This window comes from Zerene cesonia, chromosome 7, assembly GCF_012273895.1.
Source record: "Zerene cesonia ecotype Mississippi chromosome 7, Zerene_cesonia_1.1, whole genome shotgun sequence".
Classification (NCBI taxonomy): domain Eukaryota; kingdom Metazoa; phylum Arthropoda; class Insecta; order Lepidoptera; family Pieridae; genus Zerene; species Zerene cesonia.
Genome location: NC_052108.1, coordinates 9,461,214 through 9,474,208, shown reverse-complemented (window position 1 = coordinate 9,474,208; position 12,995 = coordinate 9,461,214). Strand labels below are relative to the sequence as shown.

At 36.4% G+C, this 12,995-nt stretch overlaps 1 protein-coding gene and 1 pseudogene across 1 annotated transcript in view; both read left to right on the top strand.

The window, feature by feature from the left end:
- The window catches only part of LOC119828245, a 4,236-nt pseudogene extending 2,974 nt beyond the window's left edge, over positions 1 to 1,262 (top strand).
- A 3,965-nt stretch (positions 1,263 to 5,227) lies between these two features.
- The window catches only part of LOC119828244 (fatty acid synthase-like), a 36,177-nt gene continuing 28,409 nt past the window's right edge, over positions 5,228 to 12,995 (top strand). The window contains exons 1-2 of the mRNA XM_038350348.1: positions 5,228 to 5,541; positions 6,265 to 6,272. The gene's annotated coding sequence lies outside the window, so the exon portion shown is untranslated. The remainder of the gene's footprint in view (positions 5,542 to 6,264; positions 6,273 to 12,995) is intronic.

Here is a 12,995-nt window from a genome sequence, read left to right as displayed (position 1 = left end):
TTCGCGCCGCGCGCCGACGACATCGAGCTGCTGAGGCGCCTCGCCGAAAGAGGGAAGGTGAGGATTGTAGCGCGAGCATGAAAACTATCGTCCAAGTATTCCTATCGTCTTCGACAGCTTATTGTATGCGAATTGAAGAGCGCCTCTGCCGTGCACAAAGGAATCATGATAGACCGGAGAATAATTTTGTCATTTGTACCAATGCAAAATATAATATTCGCATTGGCCACCTTCCACAGAATGGCATTTTCAAGCTTCTTTTTATAATCAAACAAGGAACTGCAAAAAATTATGGGGTATTGATTTTCGTGGGATGGCGCCAAACCAAAAAAAAAAACTCAATAGGTCAGTTTAAATTTATTTCAGTTGGAGATACTCCAACTTATTGTGCGAGTCGAGCATGCTTCGGCACGAATTGGGCCAGCTCGCACCGGGGAAGTACCACACCCCCACAGAAAACCGGTGTGAAATAGTGGCATGCCACTGTGTTTCGTACGGTGAGTGGGGGAACCGGAGGCCCGTTTGAGGAAAAGCCTCACCCGCCCCAGTCCATTCCTTCTTTCCAGTCGTTAATCCATTCCTTTTCCCTTATCCCAAAAAAGCGGCCAGCGCATTCGCAGAGGCCCAACCTTTGCGAATGTTCATGGGCGGTGGTTATCGCTTACCATCAGGCGAACCACCAGCTCAGTTGCCCGCTATGACATAAAAAAAAAAAACTTAGCGATCAGTGCAGGTTTCACCAAAATCAGCTAATTCGTTTCTGAGACATAGGGCTAAACTTTCAAACGACAAAATCGCGGAAGTCTGTTTAATTTTTGTTAATTTCCACATTTACTTGTTTTAATGATACAATATTATACATATTGTATCATTACTATTCTTACTCGAATAACTGGAATCGCCTAAAAAATAACCTAGCAAATAAGGTAAAAAGTAAGATAGCAGCAAATGTCTCGCGAGAGCCGACGTCAGTTCAAGGTGCAGGTGGAGCAGGTGTTCCCGTGGTGGGAGGCGCCGCGCGCGCTGCAGCGCGTGCAGCGCGGCCACGCGCGCGGCAAGCTCGTGCTCGACTTCACCGCCGCGCCGGACCCGACCGACCCGACCCACCCGCCCCACCCGCCACCCGCCCCGTCTCTTTAATAGATAGCTCTAAGTTTAAGACGTTAATGATATAAATTCAAGACTCAATTTCTTAATGAGTGATATAATTGTTTAAGTATCGATGTTATAGTTTGTTAATAAAAATTATGTTTTGAATAAATTTTTGGAAATTTTTATTTTTAATGCATATACCGCTCGCTTCAATTTTATAATATGTGTCACCGATAAATTGTAATCGCTGATAGATTTTGGTTTCATTAATTACAATAAAACATCAGTGGCGAAAGATGGTACATCATATATATATTTTTTTCTTTGTGTTCGTCAGCCTTACTGACACACAAATAATACATTATCAATAAATTAGCATAATAGTTTTTATATTAAATATATCCGTTATATTCAAATGTCATTATTAAATTAAACTTATGTTATGTATAATCAGCTATTGTGCAGAAGGGTTGCTCTCTAAGATATTTCATAAATTGCTACTAGAAGTTTTTTTGATATGCCACGATAGCAGGTTTCGCAGAAACGGTTTTACGGATACGCCGCACGAATTTATTTAACATATTTGCTCCAGAACTATGCCTCTAACTTGGTTTTAGCAACTTTTTGAAAATCAACATAAGTCATATGGTTTTAGTTGCTGTTATGTATAAAATTTTATGTTGTCAGCGGTCAACTGAGCTGGTGGTTCACCTAATGGTGGTCTAAAAGTGATGACCACCGCCCATGAACATACGCAGAGTTAGTGCCTCTGTGAATGCGCTGACCGCTTTTATTGGTTAAAGCATAAGGAAATGATAGACGACAAAAAAAAGAAGGGAGGGACTGGGAAGGGTGGGGAAAAGGAAACTGGCCTCCGACTCTCTCACTCACTTTCAGAGACACCGTAGCATGCTACTATTTCACGTCTTCTCCTGCGGTACCAATGAATTACAATTTAAAAGTTTATAGCAGTTAGCAATCTTGCGAGTTAGATTATTATCTAACGATTTCTTACAATTTTAGGGCGATACATTTTCGCATCTATTACCTACTATTTTGTAATCAGTGGTTGAGAGTGTAAAAAAATTGTGCCTAGTACAGAAGGCATACATCTTGAACCTCGAAAAGAAAACGTGCATGGAAACTGATGTGAAATAATTAAATAAATCACACTAAATTACCACACACATTTATAATTGCAGGCTCCTTGTCGAAAGTACATAGCAATTTTTAATTTTGTACTATCACAACACGCGTAATAAGTAGTGACGCCGCTTTATTCCATACATGCTAGTATTTATATAAGCTCGATAATTTTATGAAAATATGTAAGGACTTCAACGACAAATTTCACCTTCAAGAATTTTCATTAAAAATATGCAGTACAGTATCGGTCCGGTTCTGTGCGCGCACATAAATGTCATTTAGGCTATACGTATACCACGATTGGTTTACAGCTACTTATTATCAAATGCAAAAAAAAAAAAAACAATTTTTGTCGAATTTATCCTTCCAAATGTAAAAAGGTTGTAAATACAATTTTAAATGGGTTATGGAGAGGTATTATACTCTACGCAATTGACTATATTTATTTGGAGGACACGTGTCGATGAGAAGCTACAATGGGGAGTCCATGATTACTACCCCGCTGCTAAGCTCAGTTCAGCTGCAAAATATGCAGTTCGATAAATTAGGCTCACAGATTTTAGCAACTTTAATGTCCTGTGGAATTCTACCAAGGGCAGGGCAGCAGATATTGTCGCGGACGAATTCCAACAAGCAACCGTGGCGTCTTCCCTTATGCGGCTCGACGGAACACAATGGCGTTTAGTCGGTAAGAATCCGACATAAACCATGACTTATTCAGCGGAGCCCGTGAGTATCTATCTGAGATTTCTCCAGTATAAAAAGGGATATTCGAACTATATTTATATTTCAAAACTAGACGCTCGTCCCGGCTCCGCAATTATATAAATATTCCTATTTTATCCCAAGGGAGCATTCATTCGGGATAAAAAGTAGCTCATCCTCTGTCTGTATACAAAATTTCATCTATATCCGTACACTAGTTTCAGCGTGATTGACGGCCAAAAGTCAAACAAACAAATTTTCATATTTATAATATTTGTGTGATCCAGCCTTTTTAACGATTACATTTAGGTTTTATTTCCACAGAATGCTCTACTTTGGTCGCCTTAATTTCCTTGTGTATCGATCGCTTCCCGCTCCAATGTTATCAAAACAAGTTAAAATATTACGCAAGTTACTAGCAAGATAAAATAAATTAAAAACGAGTTTTATTACAATGTTTCGTATAATGGGTTATTTTTCGTGTTTGCTCGAGGAACTCGTCGGATGAGGTCGGTGTGGCGGGTGGCCTCACTCGCCGTTGCCGCATCACATGTGCCTGTGCGCCGCCGCCGCTGCGATAGCATAACAGACATGACGTCGGGGAACCGGTCCGGCCGGTTTACGGATTCAATACCAATACATATATTATAATTATGCATCAGTTGAAAACGAGAGTTCGCGTATCCTTAAATTTCTAATTTTTACACCTATTCATCAAAACGGAGTCAACAAAATTAGTTCATAAGCAGCGAAATTATCCGCGAATGCGTATTTAAAACAGGGTGTGGTGCTAAGAATGGATAATATGGTAACTGCAGACAAAGGAAGTTGTGGCAAAAACAAATTTTGTGTTCAGTAAAAGTCCCACGATTTTTGTCCTTGAGAATTTAAAAATTTTCAAAAGTTAAATAATGAAGGAGATCTTTCACTCTGTTTTTGGCATAATACAAATGCTCAGCTCAGCGCTATAGAACACTACACCACAATTTCAACGGGCGTTTGCATAACTTTTTAAATAGGAATATAACTTAAATTATGTGTTTTGCTTATTTATTCCCTAAGTTTAACTTGAAATGTTCTATTAACGTAATGTAAAAATTATGTGGTTACCCGAGTGCCAAAAAGGTAAAACACAAATGGTAAAATTCAGTGTGTGTTCAGCATTTTAATACGCACAGAATTCCTAATATTTTATAATTAGGGATATGTCCTAATATACCTAGTAAATACCTATATGAACTAAGTACAGCAGCATAGCGGCCACGGTTGTATCATGCCCACCCCACAGACAAATGTAAGAAAAGTGTTTAAAATTTTTTTATGTATATTTTTATCCATGCATGTAACCGGTGAAATAACAATTCACATCAATGTCAAAAATTTAGTCATTATATTAGCGAAGAATTCAAAAATTAGAAAGAGATTTCTAAATATATTTAAATGAATAGTTTATGAGATTAAACGCAGCTTAATTCATAAAAATGTCACGTGTCTCTTTTTTGAAAATACACGAAGTACAATATTTTTTCCACAGTCCACGCGAGCGTAGACGCGGGTGGAAAACTAGTATAGTATTTTATTATCTGTGGCTGGGTACAAAAAGCTGATAATAATTTGAAAAAAATAAATCGTAGATACCGACGTTATTATATTGATGGAAAATACCGACCGACCAAAGCCATAGTACTAAGGCTACGTACTATAAATGATGTTTATAAATAAATACTATTTAATAAGTAACTAAGTTGGTATTAAAAGGAGAACGCGATTCTAATATATTTGAGAGTAGGTTATTTATTGGTATATACCACTATTTAGTATTCTAGGCTAACCTAGAGCGATCTCTTCTAAGTTCATACATACATCATCAATCATCAATGACATTATGTGAGAGTTGAGAGGTCAATGATCCTAGTGGTATTATCAGTCAGGCGTGTAAGTTAGCTGCTCGAAGAATGTCAATGTTGGGGTTGTGCCCCCGTGGTCTGTGCGACACCTCGCATCGTCGGTCGCCATTGCCAAGGGCCGAGCCGCGAGCGCCGGCCGCGGGCAGCACGCAGCTCACAGCACGGCAGGAGCGGCGCGGCGCCGGCAAGCCGACTGCGCCGCGCGGCCGAGTCACGGCGCCGCCACGACTCCGCGGCGTGTCGGCTTCGAAACGCACACCACGACTCGGAGCCGAGCCGCCATTGGCCGCGTGCACGTGGCCTGATCTCGCACCATAGCAACGCAAAGCGCCCTCCCCGCTCCGCCGACCCTCGCACACTCCGCGATAGATATTCGCACAAGGAGTCGGCTTTGACTCACAGTCGCGTTGCGCTCTCGCGACGATTTGCTTTATCGTATCGAGTAAAACAGTTCGCGTCTGTTCTTCATGCAATAGAACGAGTGCCGGTCGATACGAAACATTAACGATACGTAATTTTTTACGACGTGAACTTATTATCTTTTAAAAACAAGGTGGCAAGTGGCAGTGACAACTCTACCGAATCGACGCTGAAGCCCGCCTACTATCTGAACTTCAGGCAATTGATACAAGAACAAAACTGCTTCGGATGAAATATCGCCTTAAGCGGCTACACTTCATAATTACAAAATGTGAGTATTACGAATAAAAGCTTAGCAACATCCAGCTAGGTATTCAAATTAATTTATTACAAATATATGTTCAGTGAAAAATATCTATAACGTAAAATAAAAAAGAATTATAGAGCGTATTTCATAATATGGAATTTAGGTAGCTATGGAAAGGTGCTATGTACATTATCAACTGACTTTTAAAAATACTACAGGTTACCAATTGGACTATTTTATTTGGTCTTGTTTTCCCATTCGAATATCGAAATTCGAACCTATTTTAATGATTCTTGTGTTCCATGAGGTCCCATTTAAATTTGCTCTTGTTCCGAGAGCTCGTTGAAAATGGTTCTTTTTTTAAATATTTTTGAGAAGTTTTGAGTGCAATCAATACAATCAAATATCGTAACTATTTTTTTTTATTTCTTTATTAAAATCTAAAGAGTACAATTTTATTTTAGTGAATTTATATTGAGATAAACAAACATCAGCTGATCCACTTAATTGAAAATAGGCGAAACTGAATTATTAAATTTAAAAATATCTATAATCTATAAAAAAAAATTTTAGAAGAATAATACAACTAATAATCTACGCAAATAAAATAAATAAAGAAAAATCATTTTTATTGTCAAAGTTATAATTAACGAGAATTAATGAATTTTTTTCATATAATTTGAATTACCAAAAGGCACTTAAAAAAGTGCATAATAATATTATGTTATCTAAACATTGTCTGTATTCTAAATAATCGTTTGACTTATTTATTATTTATCCTGTGCCGACTGCCGACTGCCGACTGCGGACTGTCGACGTGGTTTTTTTTTAACAACAAAAATGTTTATTATTTCCGTATTTATAATGAATCAAGACAAAATTCCAATTCACTTAAATTAATATTTAACACGATTTGATAATCAACCTCATTCTCTGAATACTCGATTTAAATTCATTGAAATCCAATATTTACGTAGTGAATCCCCTTGATCTTATATTGCTGAAATTTGTCTATATTGAATTTAAAAGATTAAAGATTTAAGAGTATCTGACTCGTCGTTTGTTCATTTTTAAAAATCAGGTTGAATAATTAAACAAATCAACATAACACGATTTTAAGGCTTGTAATATTTAAATTGATCACTCGCGGATCGCGCGCACCTCACCGGAGATCGCCATTCCAATATGCTATAATATTATCATCCTACTATCCTACTAATTCCTACTATTTCTACTAATATATTATATTATCCTACTTCCTACTAGTATTATAAATGCGAAAATGCGAAAATGTGAGGATGTGTGTGTGTTTGTTGCTCTTTCACGCAAAAACTACTGAACCGGTTGCTATGAAATTTGTTACATAGATAGCTGGACAACTGGAATAACATATAGGCAACTTTTGATCCCGATATTTCTGCGGGATACGGACTTACGCGGGTTTATTATTATTTGACGGGTGGAAAAAGGTGTCGCAGTATTCAATTTTGTTTTCTGAATTAGCCGAAGCAGAATTAGCCGGTTTGAATTGAAAATGAACATTACACAAATTCCTGCACGCGCTTTAGAATTTATAATTGGGATTTAGTTGTGTATGTAATGTACGAGGATTTATAGGAAAAAAAACTGATATATTAAAATATTTATTTCCTGAACTTAAAAAATATATCGAATTGGAAGCCGCCCGCGCCATTTAACGTAATTGTTTTGAATATAAACAAGAAGTAATTGTGCAATTGAAATTTTTATTTTGTATTTTGTAAAATTTTGCAAGGTTGAAGAATAGAAAAAAAAGACACCATAAATATATTTTTTATTGCATTACGTAGACCTTACATCGGAAAACATTACTCAAATATGTAATAATTTTAATAAATTTTAAAGTATGTAAGTACATTATATTGTTTTCGATATAGTTAAAATTTATTCTCTTCTAAAATGTATGTAAAAAAGAACACGATTTTATGGAATATGAACGTTGGTATCCAGCTTTAGCAAATGGGTTTAGATCGAAAGCTGTTAGGTGCATACCGCATGCTCACTGCTGAAAGGAATCGGGGACTACACGTACAAAGTTCTAAGAAGGTATAAATTTGCAACTAAATCGGAAAAACAGATGTAAACAAAGATGTAGGTAAAATTCGAATAAAATGTGACGTTAATGCTTATCTTTACACAACCTTCAACGGTCGGTAAACATAATCGTGGCATCTATGATTTTATAGTGTTTACATACAATGTCCGAGGCTCTCAGAAATGCGTCGTTATATAATGCATGTGTCGTTCAATACAAGGTGTAGTATGGTGTTATGTGAGGTGTCCGGCACACGTGCGCCGGTGTGGGGTCGGTGTGCCGATCGGGCGACGTGACGTCACCGGCCACCGCCAGCTGATGGAGGCTCCCGACCGCCGCCGCCCCCCCCCCCTTCCCGCGCCCCGCGCCTCTCTTGACATTCCGCCGTTTTACTTTTCATCGCTCGCGCCATCGTCGCGTTGCTTGATTCCCGATGAACGGCACTTTTTGATTACAAATATCCATATTTCTCTATTATGACCATCTATCGTCTATGTCCATTCACTCGACTTTCTGGAATTTCCATAAAAAGGATGTTTTTATCAAATTATGACTAATAATAATTTACCGTATCAACAAAATTATCAAAGAACCAAATTGAAACACCGGGTCATAATTATTTAGAAACCTTTGACCGGGTATAGTAATTGACGCTTATAATTATTATAATTTGTATGGACTGCTTCTTTCTACCTCCAAATTGCAAACCTGTCAGGATATCAAAGACTTCGTCCAGCAATCGTTTCGCTATGTATCGAGTCGGAAAATATTATATAATTTACCCTTGACCTATATGTAGTTTTCTGAAATAGAGGTAGTTGTGGTATATAGTATACCCTAGCTCTGTCTGTACACATTATTCGTTTTTAGAATCGACATAGTTTTGTTTTTTATGTCATCGTCTGCAATTGGTGGGTTGAGCTGTTGAGTCGCCTAATGGTAAGTGCTTGCGTGCAGCGTCCATGAACATTGGAGACATTACGGCTCTACGAATGAATTGCGGACTTTAAATTGAAATAGGATTAATAAGGGATTGACGAGAGGAATAAAGGGTAGGTAGAGGCTGGGAAGGGTAAGGATAAGGATATGGGCCTTAGGCTCCCCCACGCACCGAACGTAAAACAGTAGCATGCTACTATTTCGCTAATTCGCTATGAACGCTTTCAGTAGAGTAGAGTTGGTTATCTTTATTAGAGTTAGTTGTCACTCGTAAAACGGAGGCGTCCGAGGCTCGTGCTATTGTTTATCTCTTAGCAAATTGACGATACGGTCTTTGATACAATGTTTTGTGTGCGAAAAATCTTACCCGGTTTTGGCTTTAATCCTCAGCGATCACTTATAAATTTTATTAATGTTATGGAGAGGTAAAGTTTGTGAATTTGTAAGCGGAAGGTGTGGAAGCCGTTTTTATAGGTAAACTTTATTTTTATAAAAATGGTAGATAGGGGAACTCCTAAGTCATAGTAAGTTTAGAAGGAAACGAGTCAAAAGGGCCTGCTCTTCCGTAACTACAACTTAATAATCGTATGCGATACATATGCGGTCTGTAACTTTGTAATAATTATTTATAACAACAAATTTATCAAAATGTTACAACTAGACCAAATGTAAATGGGACCACATGGTAGGCACTAGCTTTCAAATAAAAAAGGATTATAGAAATTGGTTCACCCTTTAAAAATTTATGAGACAACAAACACTACAAATGCAGTCGAATTGATAACCTTTTATTTTATTATTTGAATTCAGTAAAAAGGCCTCATGACTATGTGGAATGGAGGAAAAGTACAGATTAGTAGTCACTAAATTAAATCGATCAATGCAGATTGGAAGTATATGTACGTACATACATTATAATTTAATAAAAAATATATATTCTTTTCAAAACTAGCTTTTTGCCCGCACGCGTGGAATAAAGAATTTTGTACTTTATGGATTTTCGAAGAGCGTTGGATATCTCGTCAACTATTTAATTTAAAACAAAATCTATTTAGAAACCTCTATTTAATTTTTAAGGATCTACTTCTATATCCAAGGGCGCCATAATTTAAGACATATTCGCGATTTTTTTAATCCTCCGGTTACACATGTATGCATAGTCGTGCATAACCATACATGTGCCCTAAATTGTTTTTAGCAAATAAAATTTGTTGATCCTTCCAATTGGATCAACAAATTTTATTTGCTAAATAAAAAATTTAATAATTATAATTATAATAATAAATTAAATATATTTTATGACCTTAAAACATGTTATCTTTTAAATATTAATGTTTTTTATACTAAATTATATAAATTATATAAATTAGTTTTAAATGGGTTTCTAATCGCTAACTAAAGGGAAATATATTCGCTCGCCAGAAAAAACCAGTTACGTACTGTGCTTATTTTTGATTCTTTAGTACCTTCAACTTAAAAAAAAAAATCTTCTAAATTATACTACATCGAAAATTAAAAATGATATGATCAGAGATACACAGATACAAAGTAAATGAAAGTGAAATTAAAGAAGAATATAAGATGTTGTAAACTCCGTCATGGCAAAGTAACGTGACCTTTTAATGTAAAGATTTCTGATATAATAATTATAAAGCGATACGGTGTACACAGTGTAGTTTTCCACGGTTATCTGGCGGAGCTGCACCCGCGCCCCCGCGCTGACCCCGGCACCCATCGCTCCGTCCGCGTCGTTTTCTGTTACTGTTATCTTAGCACTTGACGCTTGCTACGTATCTGTGATCAAGCATACCTTGACATTGCTCTCTTGTCAATAAACTAAATGGCTCGCATGAAACGCGCCCCAATGCTGGCGCATGCAAGCAACGTTTAAAAACATAACCCCTAAATTAGACGTCATTTACAATACACAATTTTATTCGTAAAGAACAATCAACTTTTGCCACTCAAAAATCTTTTCTTACTTGACTATAAGAAGCATAAGATGTTGATAAAGCACCGATAAATTGAAAAATCAATGCATCTTCTGAATCTTTTTGATTTTAGCATTTTATATTAATTAATACGTTACCGTAACCGTTTGCTAGGAAAAGGCATATGAACTTATCATTTACCGCTGTATTGCCATAAGTTGCAGTAAAAACATAAAAAAACGAAGACATATACGTATATAAATTAAACACTATTATATTTCTTACAATAACACTGTATTACACCATCTATGAATAAAAACTAATCATTACATATATAAAACAAAGTTACTCAGTCCTTATGTCCCCATGTCCCTAAGTGTGCTTAAATCTTTAAAACTACGCAACGGATTTTGATGGGGTTTTTTTTAATAGAAAGAGTGATTCAAGAGAAAGGTTTATATGTATAATAACATCTATTAAACTACTCCGAATTAACGCGTGCAATGGTCCAGGGGGAAAAGACAAAACATAAGTTTGTATGGTCGTATGCGTATTTATTTCGTTTGTTATATATTACGTTTCTTCACAAGATTTTCTACTCACACGCTTTTATTAGACCCACCTGTAATTGTGTGTTTATATATAAGCACTTTTAGCCCACATTAGACGGACATTAGTATTAAACTTTGTTCACTGATCAATTTCTGACAAAACAATGAATTCATGACGTTTGCTTATGCACAGCTTGTTGCAAGCCTGACGCGGTTCCCCGCGCGACCCTGTCTAATCACGGCGATAGAAGAGAATTTCGTTGCGCATTATTGTTTTCGTTATGACTCCTAAATTTACATGTTGTAAAATACAAAAATTGTGTTTATGAAAAGCGCAAACTAACGTATTTTAAATGATTAAAGGATTGGTACTGTATTTGTGGAAAAAGCTTTTTAATTACCATTTTTCAAGTATTACAGTAGCATGTTATCGTTTCGAGATAATCATATGCTATTGTGGACTTTTCCGTAGACCTGTATATTATCATACACAATTCTGTCTTGCATGTTTTTTACATCTCAAAGTTTTAGATATTAGGTTTTTTGTCGAATGCTCCCCATGGCATATTTAGGTAATATGTACGAAAGCTTAATAAATTACTATATACTAAAACCTTCTTCTTGACCCGCTCAATCTAAAGAATTCGCATCAAAGCGTTGCGTAGTTTATTCGAAGATCTAGTCCAAGTGTATATTGGAAAGGCAGGCAGCAGGAAGCGACTTTATCAGAGATGTAGTGATAGTGATAAATCTATTGACACATTAAAAAACGGTACAAGGATATGTTAAAAACAATAACAGAGCACGAATAAAATAAAATTGTGTCCGTTTGTACCCGCTTATCTCTGGAACTACTAGACGGATATGAATGAAAGTTTTTTTGTATAAATGTTAAGTCTGGGCAACATATAATTTATTTCGCAAACTGCATCATCTGTAGAGAATCGTAACAGACCACCTAAACTACCTATAATAAAAAAAGTGAAGTCCCGTGTCCCCTAGTGGGGTATGGGGCAGATGATGTACAACCGTTTCACTGATCGATTTTCTATAGGGACAAGTACCTACTTGATCACCTGATCAGCCTTCTGTGTCCTGCCAGACCGAGACATTTTTTTTTTGTGCGTCTCCACCGGGAATTGAACCCAGGACCCCTCGGTTCTACGCTCACGCGTTAACCACTGTACCAAGGAGGCGGTCACCTATAATAAGAGATATAATAATTGTGCCATAACAAAAATTGTTACATGTGAGTAACATTTTCTGCTTAGATTATAAACTTTAAGCAATAGCCCAACTACACTATAACATGTATTCAGTGCGATGGGCATTTTCTGTCGACTCATAATAATTAAATACTTCGTAAAACTACGAAAATTTGGATGAAAACTAGTTATATTTATAACTTACCCTAATTTTATTGAAAGCATTCAGTTTGTTCACGTGTGTCGTGGGCGCCAGCTAGTACAAAATATGGTTTGAGTTATACACTCAACTAAAAAATAAAAAATAAATGTAATATATGAAAAACTAAAGGTACATTTTTATCGCATTTAAATGCTCCCTTGGAGCCGGGACGAGCGTCTAGTAAAATATAAAACAAAGTCGCTCTTCGCCGTCTGCGTGTCTGTTTTCTTTGATCTTTAAAATTACGCAACAGATTTTGATGGGGTTTTAAATTGATAGAGTGATTCAAGAGGAAGATGTATATATAATATGTGTCATTGCATTGCATATATATCATATTATGTCATTGCACCCGGGCGGGTCCCTAGCAAATATATAAAAGCTTGCTTTTTAGTATTTAGAACTACATCTTACGTGGGTCGGTATGTGTTTATATAGGAAATGTAATTAAAGTCGTCAGATAAAAGAATAAGAAATTAAATTTATTTATTTATTTATTTTATTTATTTATTTATTTATCCTAATCACATGCCATTACAGGTTACAACCCAATGCGACAGCGACTTACAACGAAAA